The 13974-nt window shown below is 41.2% G+C and overlaps 1 protein-coding gene across 1 annotated transcript in view; it reads left to right on the forward strand.

The window, feature by feature from the left end:
• TULP4 (TUB like protein 4) overlaps positions 1-13974 on the forward strand; it is a 231071-nt gene that overhangs the window by 29316 nt on the left and 187781 nt on the right. The window lies entirely within an intron of this gene.

Raw genomic sequence — 13974 nt, forward strand, 5'->3', positions numbered from 1 at the left:
TCTAATTGAACAAATACTTTTGGAGGGTCTCCTGGCACTATGTTAGGTGATACAGACCCAAGTCACAGTCTCTGTATTAGGGAGTCGTTAGGTGAGGTTTAGCCTTCCTTTACACAGACTCTGGGAGGGGGTGTGGTCAAGAAGACTGGGCATAGTTTTTAATAATGTAGAACAATTAATAATTGTTCAGAGTTTAAGTCTTGTGTTTGTTTTCTACCATCTAGTTGAAACTTTAAAAAGATACTGTTAAATTTACACATAAACTGCATTAGTATATATCCATGCTTTAGCTCAGGTATGATAGAAGATGTTCTTTTCCTTTCTCTGTTGTAATCTAATCTTTTTTTAAGTTTATTTTTCTATTGTCTTCTTTTTAAAAATATTTAATTTTATTTTTGGCTGCGTCAGGTCTTAGCTACGGCACACGGGATCTTCGTTGCGGCATGCGGAATCTTTCGTTGTGGCTTGTGGGCTCTTCGTTGCAGCGCGCGGGCTTCTCTCTAGTTGTGGCGTGCGGGTTTTCTCTCTCTAGTTGTGGCACGCGGGCTCCAGAGCGCGTGGGCTCTGTAGTTGTGGCACGCGGGCTTAGTTACCCCGCGGCACATGGGATCTTAGTTCCCCAACCAGGGATCGAACCTGCGTCCCCTGCATTGGAAGGCAGGTTCTTTACCACTGGACCACCAGGGAAGTCCCTGCTATAATCTAATCTTAATGTCGTGGGAAGATAATAATACAGAGTTTGGTAGTAATATGTTTAGAAAATGCTTCCTAGCCTAAGTATATGATATTCTATATGCATCAGTGAGGAAAGTCTTCATTTAATATATGGCTCAAACTATGGAAAAATAAGTTTCAAATGACTTCATCAGTATTTAACTTCAGATAATTATGTTTAAAAAGGGAAGAAACGAAGAATCTCCCTCTCCCAGCCCAGTCATTTGACGCTAGCGTAACTGGGACAGTGTCCCTGGCCTGTCTCCTTCCCCTGCCCCTGGGATGGTATGGGCTACCCTGTGTTCTTGCTGAGACATACAGCAAGTAGACCTCTTCGTTCTCTTCCAAAAAGTTCTCAGATGCAGCAGACAACTGTGAACACTGGATACTTGCTTGGCTTGGAATTAGCATGTGAACCTCTCTACCTAGAAAGTCATTCTCTAGAACATAGGGCTGTTGCTTCAAAACGGTGTTTGAAATTAGGAGATGCCTCTTTATGAGCAGGCTGAATGTTGAGGCATTAACCGTGTGGATAGCCAGGAGATGCATCACAGTAGATGAAAGGGTTTGGCTTTCTCAGTAACTGGGGAGTCAAAATGGATAATTCAGTAAGTGAGAAAATGGCATATTTTAAAAATACATTCTCTCTTCATTTCCTTTTATAGATCATCTTCAGTGTTTGTTGTTGAGAGGTAGACCTTGGTGTGAATTTTAATTAGAACTGTGGTACAACATTAATCTCGTGGTAGCAAGCCCAATGTGTTATGAATGCATTTAAAAAAGGAATGGTTATACATTATAAAATGAATAATTGAAGCCATGCCAAGTGCACGGTACTATGCTTTTATGCCATTGTATCTTTTTTTTTTTTTTTGGTATTGCTTTTTTATTTTTAATACTTTCTACTGGTCATTTATCACCTTATCCTCCCTGGTTATTTAACATTTGTTCATTTTCCTTCACCAGGAACCCATTTTCTTAGCTTCTTGGAGTAAGTGGCTGCCTGAACGTAGATTTTATTTTTACAGTGAAGATTAGTTTCTTACAGAAATTCTTCAGTGAGATTAAAAACTGCTTCACACCAACGGAGAAAACCATGGTCAGGAAGAGTCCCCGCACGATTTGATCTCCCCCTCAAATGGCTGCCTCGGTGCCTCTGTAGCCAGGAAAGCTCTTGGCACAGTGCCTGCTGGCGGCGGGCACAGAGCTGAGAGCCCAGCTGCCCAGTGGCCCTAGTCGGGTGATTTTGAGTCCCCGAGCCATTATCAGGTTTGCAGGAGACAGTCTTACGTTCTAATGCTATTTGAAAGGTGCATTCTTATCGTGCAGTACGCATTTTAACCATTTAAATTGGGAGAGGGAAACACTGTCATTTGTCATCTAAGTTAGAAAGTCAGGGATGTGTTTTATTGATAGTTTCTTCACGGCTTAGCACGGAGGCTGGGGTGTAAGGTGCTCAAGTTGTCAGCTGAAAAGAAATGCTCAGCCTAGAAGTTGAGAATTATGGATTATTCGGCTGATTTTCTGAGGGCTTAAGCCAGAAGACAGCCTCTCAGATTGCTCTGAGGAACTGCTCCCAAGGGTATGGGAGGAGCCGGAATATATATAGGGGTTTGTGCAACAAAAACCGAGTAGTGGGGGCTTCCCTGGTGGCGCAGTGGTTGAGAGTCTGCCTGCGGATGCAGGGGACACGGGTTCGTGCCCCGGTCCGGGAAGATCTCACATGCCGTGGAGCGGCTGGGCCCGTGAGCCATGGCCGCTGAGCCTGCGCGTCCGGAGCCTGTGCTCTGCAGCGGAAGAGGCCACAACAGTGAGAGGCCCGCATACCGCAAAACAAAAAAACAAAAAACGAGTAGTGGGAACATCAAAATACTAGTGTTAATTAAAGAAAACCAGACATCTCAAATTAATAAATTTAGCACTTTTCTATGTATGGAAAGGTGCAAGAGTCTGGGCTCATTGAAATCATTCCTTTGATATGCACCTTAGCTATCTGGGGCCAGTATCCATCCTGAGTTCCCTCAGGACTCACTGTGGGAAGGCGGGGAAAAGGGGGAGCCTGTAGTGGCTGATGGCTTGATGGCTGCAGCATCCTTTGTTTGCTGATATGACAGGTGGCATTCTTAGTCCGCAGGTGTTTGTTCAGTGAACTAATAGAGGGACAGATGTATGGATAAATAAATTTAGTTGATTTTTATTCTTAAAATATTTTATTTAGGAAGAAATAGCAGATATGTTATATCTGAGAAAAAAGAGCCACTTTGAATCCTTCATGCTCCCAAGTTTTTGGGTGAGTGGCTGGGAGGGATATGGATGATCACATAGGGCCTGGTAGAGCTAGCTGCCTCAGCTTGGGAATGTTCTGGGAAGGATATTCAAAAAGGCAGGAGAAAGAAACTGAATTTCGTCATTAGTTTCCATGAATTTTACTGGTATCTGAGAGAGTTAATTGAGACTTTGGGCTCCCTGGGCTGAAGTCCTTGCTTTAATATCCTTATTTACAGAACCAGCCTAAATAGTGGGGTCTTTTTTTTCCCATCCTGGCGTTTAATCCTTCCATCAGCTCAAAGGGATGAGGCACCGAAGTGGGAGCACTTCACAGGTGACAGAGGGAAACGGGGAGATGGAGTGTGAGCCTTAGGGCCCTTATCTTAATTTGTAACTAGTCTGATTAAGAGTCATGAGTTTGTTTATGGTTTCCTTTGCTGTGCAAAAGCTTTTAAGTTTCATTAGGTCCCATTTGTTTATTTTTGTTTTTATTTCCATTTCTCTAGGAGGTGGGTCAGAAAGGATCTTGCTGTGGTTTGTGTCATAGAGTGTCCTGCCTATGTCTTCCTCTAAGAGTTTGATAGTGTCTGGCCTTAACATTAGGTCTTTAATCCATTTTGAGTTTATTTTTGTGTATGGTGTTAGGGAGTGTTCTAATTGCATGTAGCTGTCCTGTTTTCCCAGCACCACTTATTGAAAAGGCTGTCTTTTCTCCATTGTATATTCTTGCCTCCTTTATCAAAAATAAGGTGACCATATGTGCGTGGTATCCTCAGAATGGGAGAAAATATTTGCAAATGAAGCAACGGACAAAGGATTAATCTCCAAAATTTACAAGGAGCTCACGCAGCTCAATATCAAAAAAACAACCCAATCCAAAAATGGGCAGAAGACCTAAATAGACATTTCTCCAAAGAAGATACACGGATTGCCAACAAACACATGAAAGGATGCTCAACATCACTAATCATTAGAGAAATGCAAATCAAAACTACAGTGAGGTATCACCTCACACCAGTCAGAATGGCCATCGTCAAAAAATCTACAAACAGGGCTTCCCTGGTGGCGCAGTGGTTGAGAGTCCGCCTGCCGATGCAGGGGACACGGGTTCGTGCCCCGGTCCGGGAAGATCCCACATGCCGCGGAGTGGCTGGGCCCGTGAGCCGTGGCCACTGAGCCTGCGCGTCCGGAGCCTGTGCTCCGCAACGGGGGAGGCCACAACAGTGAGAGGCCCGCGTACCGCAAAAAAAAAAAATCTACAAACAATAAATGCTGGAGAGGGTGTGGAGAAAAGGGAACCCTCCTGCACTGTTGGTGAGAATGTAAGTTGATACAGCCACTATGGAGAACAGTATAGAGGTTCCTTAAAAAACTAAAAACAGAACTACCCGTACGACCCAGCAGTCCCACTACTGGACATATACCCTGAGAAAACCGTTAATTCAAAAAGAGTCATGTACCGCAATGTTCATTGCAGCTCTGTTTACAATAGCCAGGACATGGAAGCACTAAGTGTCCATCAACAGATGAATGGATAAAGTAGATGTGGCACATACATACAATGGAATATTACTCAGCCATAAAAAGAAATGAAATTGAGTTATTTGTAGTGAGGTGGATGGACCTAGAATCTGTCATACAGAGTGAAGTAAGTGAGAAAGAGAAAAACAAATACCGTATGCTAACACATATATATGGAATCTGAAAAAAAAAAAAAAAGGTTCTGATGAGCCTAGGGGCAGGACAGGAATAAAGGCGCAGATGTAGAGAATGGACTTGAGGACACGGGGAGGGGAAGGGTAAGCTGGGAGTAAGTGAGAGAGTGGCATGGACATATATACACTACTAAATGTAAAATAGATAGCTAGTGGGAAGCAGCCACATAGCACAGCGAGATCAGCTCGGTGCTTTGTGACCACCTAGAGGGGTGGGATAGGGAGGGTGGGAGGGAGACGCAAGAGGAAGGAGATATATGTATATGTATAGCTGATTCACTTTGTTATAAAGCAGAAACTAACACACCATTGTAAAGCAATTATACTCCAATAAAGATGTTAAAAAAAAAAGGTCACGCTTTTTAGGAAGACTGGGACGGACATATTCTCTGTTCACCTCATAGCACATTTCAGTCCACAGTACCCTAGCCCTCAAAAAACTGCTGTTACCTATTAAGGTTAAGTTTTTATTCGTATTTCACTATAGGAAATAATTGTAAATTCTCTTCTACATTTGTGTGAGATTGTTACAGACATTATCTTTTCCATTATCTGATGGCCATTCTGTAGTGCTTTGATATTGAAATTTTTTCAGAATACAGTAATAGAGAAAATGTTTCTTTCCTGGGTAATAGACAGTTTCCTCATTTCTGATAATAAGATTTATGTAAGCCATCCTGGGTCTCCTTCTGCCCTGGTTGCAGGCATGCTTATGGCCAAGATTTTTGTGCTCAGTGTTGACATTTTTTGTCTCCTTTTTCTTAACTTTTAAAACTGTTTTAAGGTGATAAATAATCTTATTTTGTATGCACTTTTTAATCAGGTGCTTTAAATTCTTTCTGGAGAGATTTGTGCTTTTAATAGACTCATTAAAACAATGGTGCATGTTCATTATTCATTAAGTACTTGCTTTGAGTTTACGCTTGTTGTACTACAGCCCTCTCTTCTTGCTAACTCCAGTTGACTTTTCTTTCTTGTTTAGTCCTGGGCCAGGCTTAGTATCTCCATATTTAGGTATACTTATACTATTTTATTTAAGATCTTAAGGTTGTGGTATAAGAAGCTGAAGGAAACAGAACTGATCTGTTTCCTCTGAAAGCTTAAGCTTTTGATAAATTACTCTGAATCCCTTCTGAGAACCTGGGTGATATAAATCATTGCCCGAACCCAAGACTTACGTTCATTATCTCCAGCTGTGATTATTGCCCTTAATTGAAATGCAGTTTAAGGGAAGATTTGGATCATTATCCTTTTTCCTGCTACCCAGTGTCTTCTCTTTTGTTTGAGGTAATGCTGTTTTCTGGGAAGAAGGGTTACTCCAGTGATTAGAGAGCATCATAGTGGAGATTTAAATTCTGCACTTCATTTTCTCATGTTTTATTTGCACGCTTACTCAGCCTATGAATTAACTGAATTTTCCCTGACACTTTTCATTCTTGTTAGTGTTACTGTAACAACGCCTGTAGGAAGCAGGTATCTGGATCCTACAGGGACACAGATGCTTTCCTTGATGAACCCCATTTCATATCAGCTTTTTCTCAGTTTTGAATTCTTTCAGCTATTTCATATACAGAACGTTATATTATGTGAAAAGCTACAGAGTTGTGTGCCTGTAAGTGCTAAGATGTGGTGGTGTGACACTGGATCTTTATCCAGCTTCTTTGAGCTTCATTTTGCTAATTATGACTATCTCCCATGTATGGTTATTACCAAAAAAATAAATAATAAAACAATATTGAAGCAGTATGCTTGACTACATTCAGTAATAATTGAATTAAAATAATAAGCATTTCCAAGCCCTTGGTGATGGTCCACTTACTCCCCAATCTTTATAACCAAATTCCTCTGTAAAGCAGCACCTTAATATGGAATGTGACAAGGTTTGGCTTGTGCTGTGAATCTTATGATTTCACAGTAGCATAACACAACTGACAGTTTGCTTCCAATAATGGAACATCCACTTCATTTATCTCATTTCCAGTACATGGGGTTTCCTATGCCATATCTCCTACTTGAATTAACTTTATATCTGTGTGCTTGTCTTGAATTTTTTTGATAAGTTATATATACAAACGACAGAGTTATATGCCCAAATTGTCCTTTTCAACTGGTGGAAGTACCGGTAAAGATAAGCATTGTTTTCTTTTTCTTCCAGTCATCCTTCAGAACTAATTTCTGAAGCTCACATTGGTCTCCTTATCATTATGAAGTCAACGCCTGCATTTTGTCTTGTGCCCTCCAGGTCTTTTGCGCCGCACCCTGGGTCCTGCTCTTGCCCAGCCAGCCCTAGCTGCCTCTCACGTGGCCCTGTGCGTTTCCTTCGCCTGCGCTGGGCATATCCTGCTTTGACTGCTCACCTTGTTTCAGCTCTTGCTCACCTTAGGGATGATTTCTAAACCCACGTTGGAAGGTGGTAGGTGGTAGTGTGTGAACCCCTCCTGGAAATGGAAGCTGACCAGATGTTATGGACACCTTCCTGCTAGAAACACTTCCTCTAGAAATACTGGAGAAAATAAAACAAACACCCTTTTATTATCTTTATTATAAGAAAGTGAGAAACCCACAGGTGGGGAAAAAGATAAAGCGGAGTAAACATTTCTAAGAGAGAGAGAGAGAGGGTCTAAAACCAGAGTGGGACATGACAGTGAGGGGACTTCTGCTGATTCTGGAGACCTAGATTTCAGGGAGACGGTTTCATCTGAACCTCTTTGAAGGGCTAGTCTGGGAGTATGCGTGGGGTGGGAACATCCATTAACAAAGGGAGGAGGTGTCTTCTTAGCTTTAAAAAAACAGTCTCTTTTGAATCTTGTTGGATTTGGGATTTGAATTTATGCCACCTGCATGGTCTGGAAAACCCAAGATGGGAAGGTCATCTCAGTGCATCTGGGTTGGAAGTGCCCAAGGGCTTGGCAGAAGTAAACACAAATCCCCTCTGGAAGAATGCCGCCCTCAACCCACTGATTAAGAGCTCTGAAATTCGGACAAACAACAAAAACTAGAGGTATAAGGAAATGAGCCACCATAAGGAGAGTCACCTTGGAGCCCATTGTGATGTGCCGTTTGTTCATCCATTCATTCCTCGAATTTGTATCTATCGGTCATTGTATACTAGGTGCGCTTCTCAGTGCCGCGGTTATAACAGCAAAATATTCTGTGGGGAAGGGGGTATTGCTGTTGACCCGAGGCGAGGCTTTGGTACGTTTGCCCCAGAGTCCTGCCCACTTCAGGTTTCTGAGTCACTTCCAGGAAACTCTGGTGTTTTTTCGTCCCCAGAAGACCTTTATTTTACAAGTGAAAAAACTGAGACCACTGTGGTTAAGTAACCTGCCCAAGGTATGAACCTCAGTTTCCTTGTCTGTAGAATGGGGATAATACCTACCTCTTGGGTGCTATCACGATGAAAGGTTAACCTACACGTCACCTGCCACAAATACGCCTGTTCTTCCTTTTCTGTGCCACTGATAGTCACACATGGTACGGACTCGGTTCTCCTGACTTTCAGGCTAAATGCTTTTTTACTACTGGTTCAACTCCATGAGATCTTAGACTGTTGAAGCCCGTACAGTGTCCCACACTTTCATGCTTAATTGTTCTCTGATTATTTCATGTTTGTGAGTTTTGCTTCCATTAGTTAGACTGTGAACTGTTTAAGGTCAGGGACCAGATCTTGTATTTTTTTTTTATTTTTTTTGCGGTACGCGGGCCTCTCACTGTTGCGGCCTCTCCCGTTGCGGAGCAACAGGCTCCGGACGCGCAGGCTCAGCGGCCACGGCTCACGGGCCCAGCCGCTCCACGGCATGTGGGATCTTCCCGGACCGGGGCACGAACCCGTGTCCCCTGCATCGGCAGGCGGACTCTCAACCACTGCGCCACCAGGGAAGCCCAGATCTTGTATTTTTATATTAATTTTGTATTATCTAGTCTCAGGCTGGTTACTTGGTAGAGGTTTTATAATATTTGTTTATTGTTGCTTGATTAAGCATGTAATGCCATTGTTATGAGGAAATGAAAATATTTCTGTCCAAAAAAGTGATTACGGTCATAATGTGAGAGTTTTGGCAAAGTAAGAAAATACTTTCGCTGGCCATTTATGATGTAGACGTCTGTATTCTGCGCTCTATCCCTGGCGGATAAGATGATTCCCACCTGGCTTCCTGCTGCAGTGTCCTTTTGAGTCCAAGACTACTCATTCATTCAGGGCCAGGCACGTGTGTAAGTGCTGCTCACCAAGCTCGGACCCTCTGTGTGTTGGAAGTTATTCACTACCCCACAGCCATTTCTGTGTAGTCCTAAGCACATGTTTAGGGTTGGAAATGTGTCCACTTGAATGGGCACTGGGCCATCAGTCAGCTCTGGTCCCCTGCCTTCCTGCCCTGCCCTCTGCCCCAGGACATGGCCTCGATGGACAGTCGGGCGTGCTCTCTGTGTCTGCCCTGTCCATCTGTTGGCTGCGGGTCAGGCATTCCTGCTCACCATTGGAACCAAGAAGGAATCACTTGGAAGTTATCCCTCCCATAGAACCCAACTGAGGCTGGGCAATAGCCAGGACTCTGTTCTCGTTCAGTTGCTGGCTGCATTTCAGCAATCCGTTTGAGCCCCTTTTAAAAAATTTTTATTTATTTATTTATTTTTGACTGTGTTGGGTCTTCGTTGCTGCACGCAGGCTTTTTCTAGTTGTGGCGAGCGGGGGCTACTCTTCGTTGTGGTGTGCGGGCTTCTCGTTGCGGTGGCTTCTCTTGTTGCGGAGCACGGGCTCTAGGCGCGCGGGCTTCAGTAGTTGTGGCTTGTGGGCTCTAGAGCGCAGGCTCAGTAGTTGTGGCGCATGGGCTTAGTTGCTCCATGGCATGTGGGATCTTCCCGGACCAGGGGTCGAACCCGTGTCCCCTGCGTTGGCAGGTGGATTGTTGACCACTGTGCCACCAGGTTGCCTTTAATTTTTATTCCTGTACTCTCCATATCTGGTTTTGGTATCAAAGTATAATAGCCTCATAGAATTAGTTGTGGGTGTTACCACTTTTTCTCTTCTCTGGATGAGTTTATCTAATTTTTATTCCTGTACTCTCCATATCTGGTTTTGGTATCAAAATATAATAGCCTCATAGAATTAGTTGTGGGTGTTACCACTTTTTCTCTTCTCTGGATGAGTTTATCTAATACTGCAGTGGTGTTTTCCTTGAATGTTGGTGGAACTTATCTGGAAAATATCTGGACTTGATGTTTTCTTTGTGGGATGATTTTAAACTACTGAGTCATTTTCTTTAATGTTTATGGCACAGCTTAGACTTTTATCTTTCTTCTTGAATTAGTTTGATTAAATTATGTTTCCTAGGAATTTGTTCATTTCATGTTATCAAATATTTAAGCATTCAATTGTTGATGGTATTCTTTTATCTTTTTAATCTTCACTGTATCTATAGTTTTACCCCCCTTCTCATTCCCAGTATTGTTTATTTGTGCTTCCCTTTTCTTCATCTGTTAGCCAGAGGTTTGTGTCTTTCATTACTTTTTTTGAAGGGTCAACATTTGACTTTGCTTAGCCTCTCTAATGTTATTTTTTCTCCTTTATGAATTTCTCTTCTTATCTTTATTATTTCCTTTACTGTCCTTTGGTTTATTCTGTACTTTTAAAATGAACATTTACCTTCTTAATTTGTAACACTTTTTCTTTTCTATTGTAAGCATTTAAGGAAATAAATTTCCCACAAAACACTGCTTTTTCTGTAGATGGCAAGTTTTGGCATGTAGTATTTTAATTCACATTGAGTATTTTACATTTTCCATTATAATTTCTTCTTTGTTTTATAAGTTATTTAGAAATGTGTTTGTTTAAAATTTTCCAATATATAGTTTTATGATCATATTTGTGTAATTACTTTTAGGGTATTTTTTTTTTTTTTTTTTGGCCACATTGGGTCTTTGTTGCTGTGTGTGGGCTCTCTCTTAGTTGGTCTTAGTTATGGCGAGCGGGGGTTACTGTTAGTTGCGGTGCGCAGGCTTCTCATTGCGGTGGCCTCTCTTGTTGCGGAGCACGGGCCCTAGGTGCGTGGGCTTCAGTAGTTGTGGCCCGTGGGCTCAGTAGTTGTGGCACACGGGCTTAGTTGCTCCATGGCATGTGGGATCTTCCCAGACCAGGGCTTGAACCTGTGTCCCCTGCATTGGCAGGTGGATTTTTAACCACTGCGCCACCAGGGAAGCCCTGTGTAACTGCTTTTAACTTATTAACTTTGTAGTCATATTTCTTTGACACTTATTCTTTAAAATATGTTGAGACTCAACTTGACATGGTAATTTTTTTTAATGTTCTTTTGTGCTTGAGAAGAATATGCATTCTCTGAATAGGATACAAGATTCTGTATTTGTTCATTAAGACCAAGTTTGTTAATTGTGACATTAACATCTTCTAAATGTTTACTTTTTTTTTTTCCCCCAGCTTGATTTATAAGTAATTGAGAGAGCTAATTGAACTCTTGTATTTTGATGGTGGATAACTAATTTCTCCCCATCACTTTTTGCCTTGTGTATTTCAACGTTATTTCATTTTGAGTTTTATCACGTTAGAGTTGTGATGTGCACCTGGTGAATAGGACTGTTGATCACTCTGTGGCTAGCTCTCTTCTTTGCTCCATGTTAACTACTTTTGCCTTAAAATGTATTTTGTTTGATATTAATAGAGTAACCCTAGCTTTCTTTTCGTTTCTGTATACATAACATATCTTCTTTTAAAAATCCTTTTCTTTGGGCTTCCCTGGTGGCGCAGAGGTTGAGAGTCTGCCTGCCGATGCAGGGGACACGGGTTCGTGCCCCGGTCTGGGAGGATCCCACGTGCCGCAGAGCGGCTGGGCCCGTGAGCCACGGCCACTGAGCCTGTGCGTCCGGAACCTGTGCTCCGCAACGGGAGAGGCCACAACAGTGAGAGGCCCACGTACCGCAAAAAAAAAAAAAAAAAATCCTTTTCTTTTTTTAATTATTATTATTTTTTAACATCTTTATTGGAGTATAATTGCTTTACAAGGGTGTGTTAGTTTCTGCTTTATAACAAACTGAATCAGTTATACATATACATATGTTCCTGTATCTCTTCCCTCTTGCATCTCCCTCCCTCCCCCCCTCCCAATTGCACCCCTCTAGGTGGTCACAAAGCACTGAGCTGATCTCCCTGTGCTATGTGGCTGCTTCTCACTAGCTATCTATTTTACGTTTGGTAGTGTGTGTATGTCCATGCCACTCTCTCACTTTAAAATCCTTTTATTTCCATTCTTAACTTGATCTTAGGTTTTGGGTATGTCTCTTGTGAAAGCATTTAACTGTTTTTCTGGGTTTTTTTCCCTTTGGTGTAATCTGATACTCTTTGAACTGGCAAGACTAGGTCTTTTAATCATTGATGTGCTGTGATGACTAATATATTTGCATTTAACTTCTGTCTCTTGTTTTCATTTATTCTGCCTTTTGTTTGGTTTTCCTCTTTTCAGAGGACTGATTTGAATCCACTCCCACCTCCTCCATTTTTTCTGTCTTGTGACCCCGGATGTTTTGTACTTTGTTTCTGGTCTTTCAGAGATTGCCCTTTACAATTCACCATGCTTACCTAAGCTAATCAAGTGTAAAGTTAACTAGTGTTTTAACTTTCTGAACATTATAAGGGCCTTAGGGTATAGCTCTGATCATTCTTCTTTTCACCCAATTGTCTTTTTTTTTCTTTTTTTAGTTTTCTATTTCCCCCTTCAAATAGACACAGGTCAGTGGTTAAACACAGGGGCTAGAAACCTACAGCCTGTTTGAACCCCAGTTCTGCCACCTACCAGATGAGTGAAGTTGGGCAAAGTGCTTAACTTCCCTGTGCCTCAGTTTCCTCATCTGTAAAGTATGGACAGTAAAAGGACTTTTTTCCTGAGGCCAGGGGTTTTGAATGAGAAATGCAGTACCTATAGAGCATTTAGAACTGTATCTGGTGGTTAGCAGGTGCTGTGTAAGTGTCTGCTATTATTGTTCTTTTTTGAAAAGATAGTGTTTAATTTTACCTACGTGTTTAACAAGTTCCTTTTTCATCATTTCTTCTTCTATCATAGACTTTCCTTCTGAGTCACTCTCCTACCTGAAAAATATGCTTTAGAATTTATTTTGTGAATTCAGCTGGTTTTAAAATTTAGCTTTTGCCCTTTTTAATCATCTTTGTTATTTAACTTTTAATTCTTAAAAGACAGTTTTTCTGGGTATATAATTCTGTGTTACATATCCAGAATAGAATTCTATATTTTCTGTCAGTGCTTTGAAGATCTTAGTTCATTGATCTCTGCCATTGTTGCTGTTGAGATGTCTGTTCTCAGTCTGTCATTGCTCTGTAAGTCCCTGTCTCTTTGGCTCTGTGTTTTGCTAAAATGTACTCAGGTGTGGATTTGTTTTTTATTTATCTGCCTTGGTGTGTGTGTGTGTGTGTGTGTAGTGCTTCTTGTATTTGTGGATCTTTCATCAGTACTGGCAAATTCTGTCATTATGTCTTCAGATATTTCTTTTCCATATTCTTTGTACTATCCTTTTGGAATTCCAGTTAGATCTGTCCTGCTTTTCTCTTAATCTTGCCTTTATATTTATATCTCCTTGTGCCTCTGTACTACAGAAGCTTTCATGGGAGATTTCTTGAGCTGTTAGATCCAGTTCATTAATTCCTTTTTTGGCTGATGTCTCATATATTGCATTCTGTTTTAGTGATTAGGCTTTCCTTTTGTGTCTCTCTGGTCAATTTAGATAGTGTCTAATTGCTTGCTTTTTTATTCCTTTAAACATTTAACTAATTATTTTATTTCTCCCTTCCTAATCTGGTGAGTTCAACTAAATTGCTATGGATTTTCTGCCTGTTGGATCTGTCCATTTCTGATAGAGGGCTGTTGAAGACTCCAACTATGATAGTGGACTCATCTCTTTTTCCTTGCAGTGCTGTCACTTTTTGCTTCACATAATTTGATGCTCTCTTGTTAGGTACATACACATTAAGGAGTATTATGTCTTCTTGGGGAATTGACTCCTTTATCATTATGTAAAGCCATTATTTATCCCTGATAATTTTCCTTATTCTGAAGTCTGCTGTGTCTGAAATTAATATCGGTTCTCCCACTTTTTTAACTTGTGTTAGCCTGGTATATCTTTCTCAGTAGATGTAGCTTTTAATCTATATGTGTCTTTATATATATATATATTTTTTTTTTTTTTAATTTACCTGTCTTTTTTAAACATCTTTATTGGAGTGTAATTGCTTTACAATGGTGTGTTAGTTTCTGCTTTA

Source organism: Monodon monoceros, unplaced genomic scaffold, assembly GCF_005190385.1.
Source record: "Monodon monoceros isolate NGI ecotype Baffin Bay Population unplaced genomic scaffold, NGI_Narwhal_1 Super_Scaffold_15, whole genome shotgun sequence".
Classification (NCBI taxonomy): domain Eukaryota; kingdom Metazoa; phylum Chordata; class Mammalia; order Artiodactyla; family Monodontidae; genus Monodon; species Monodon monoceros.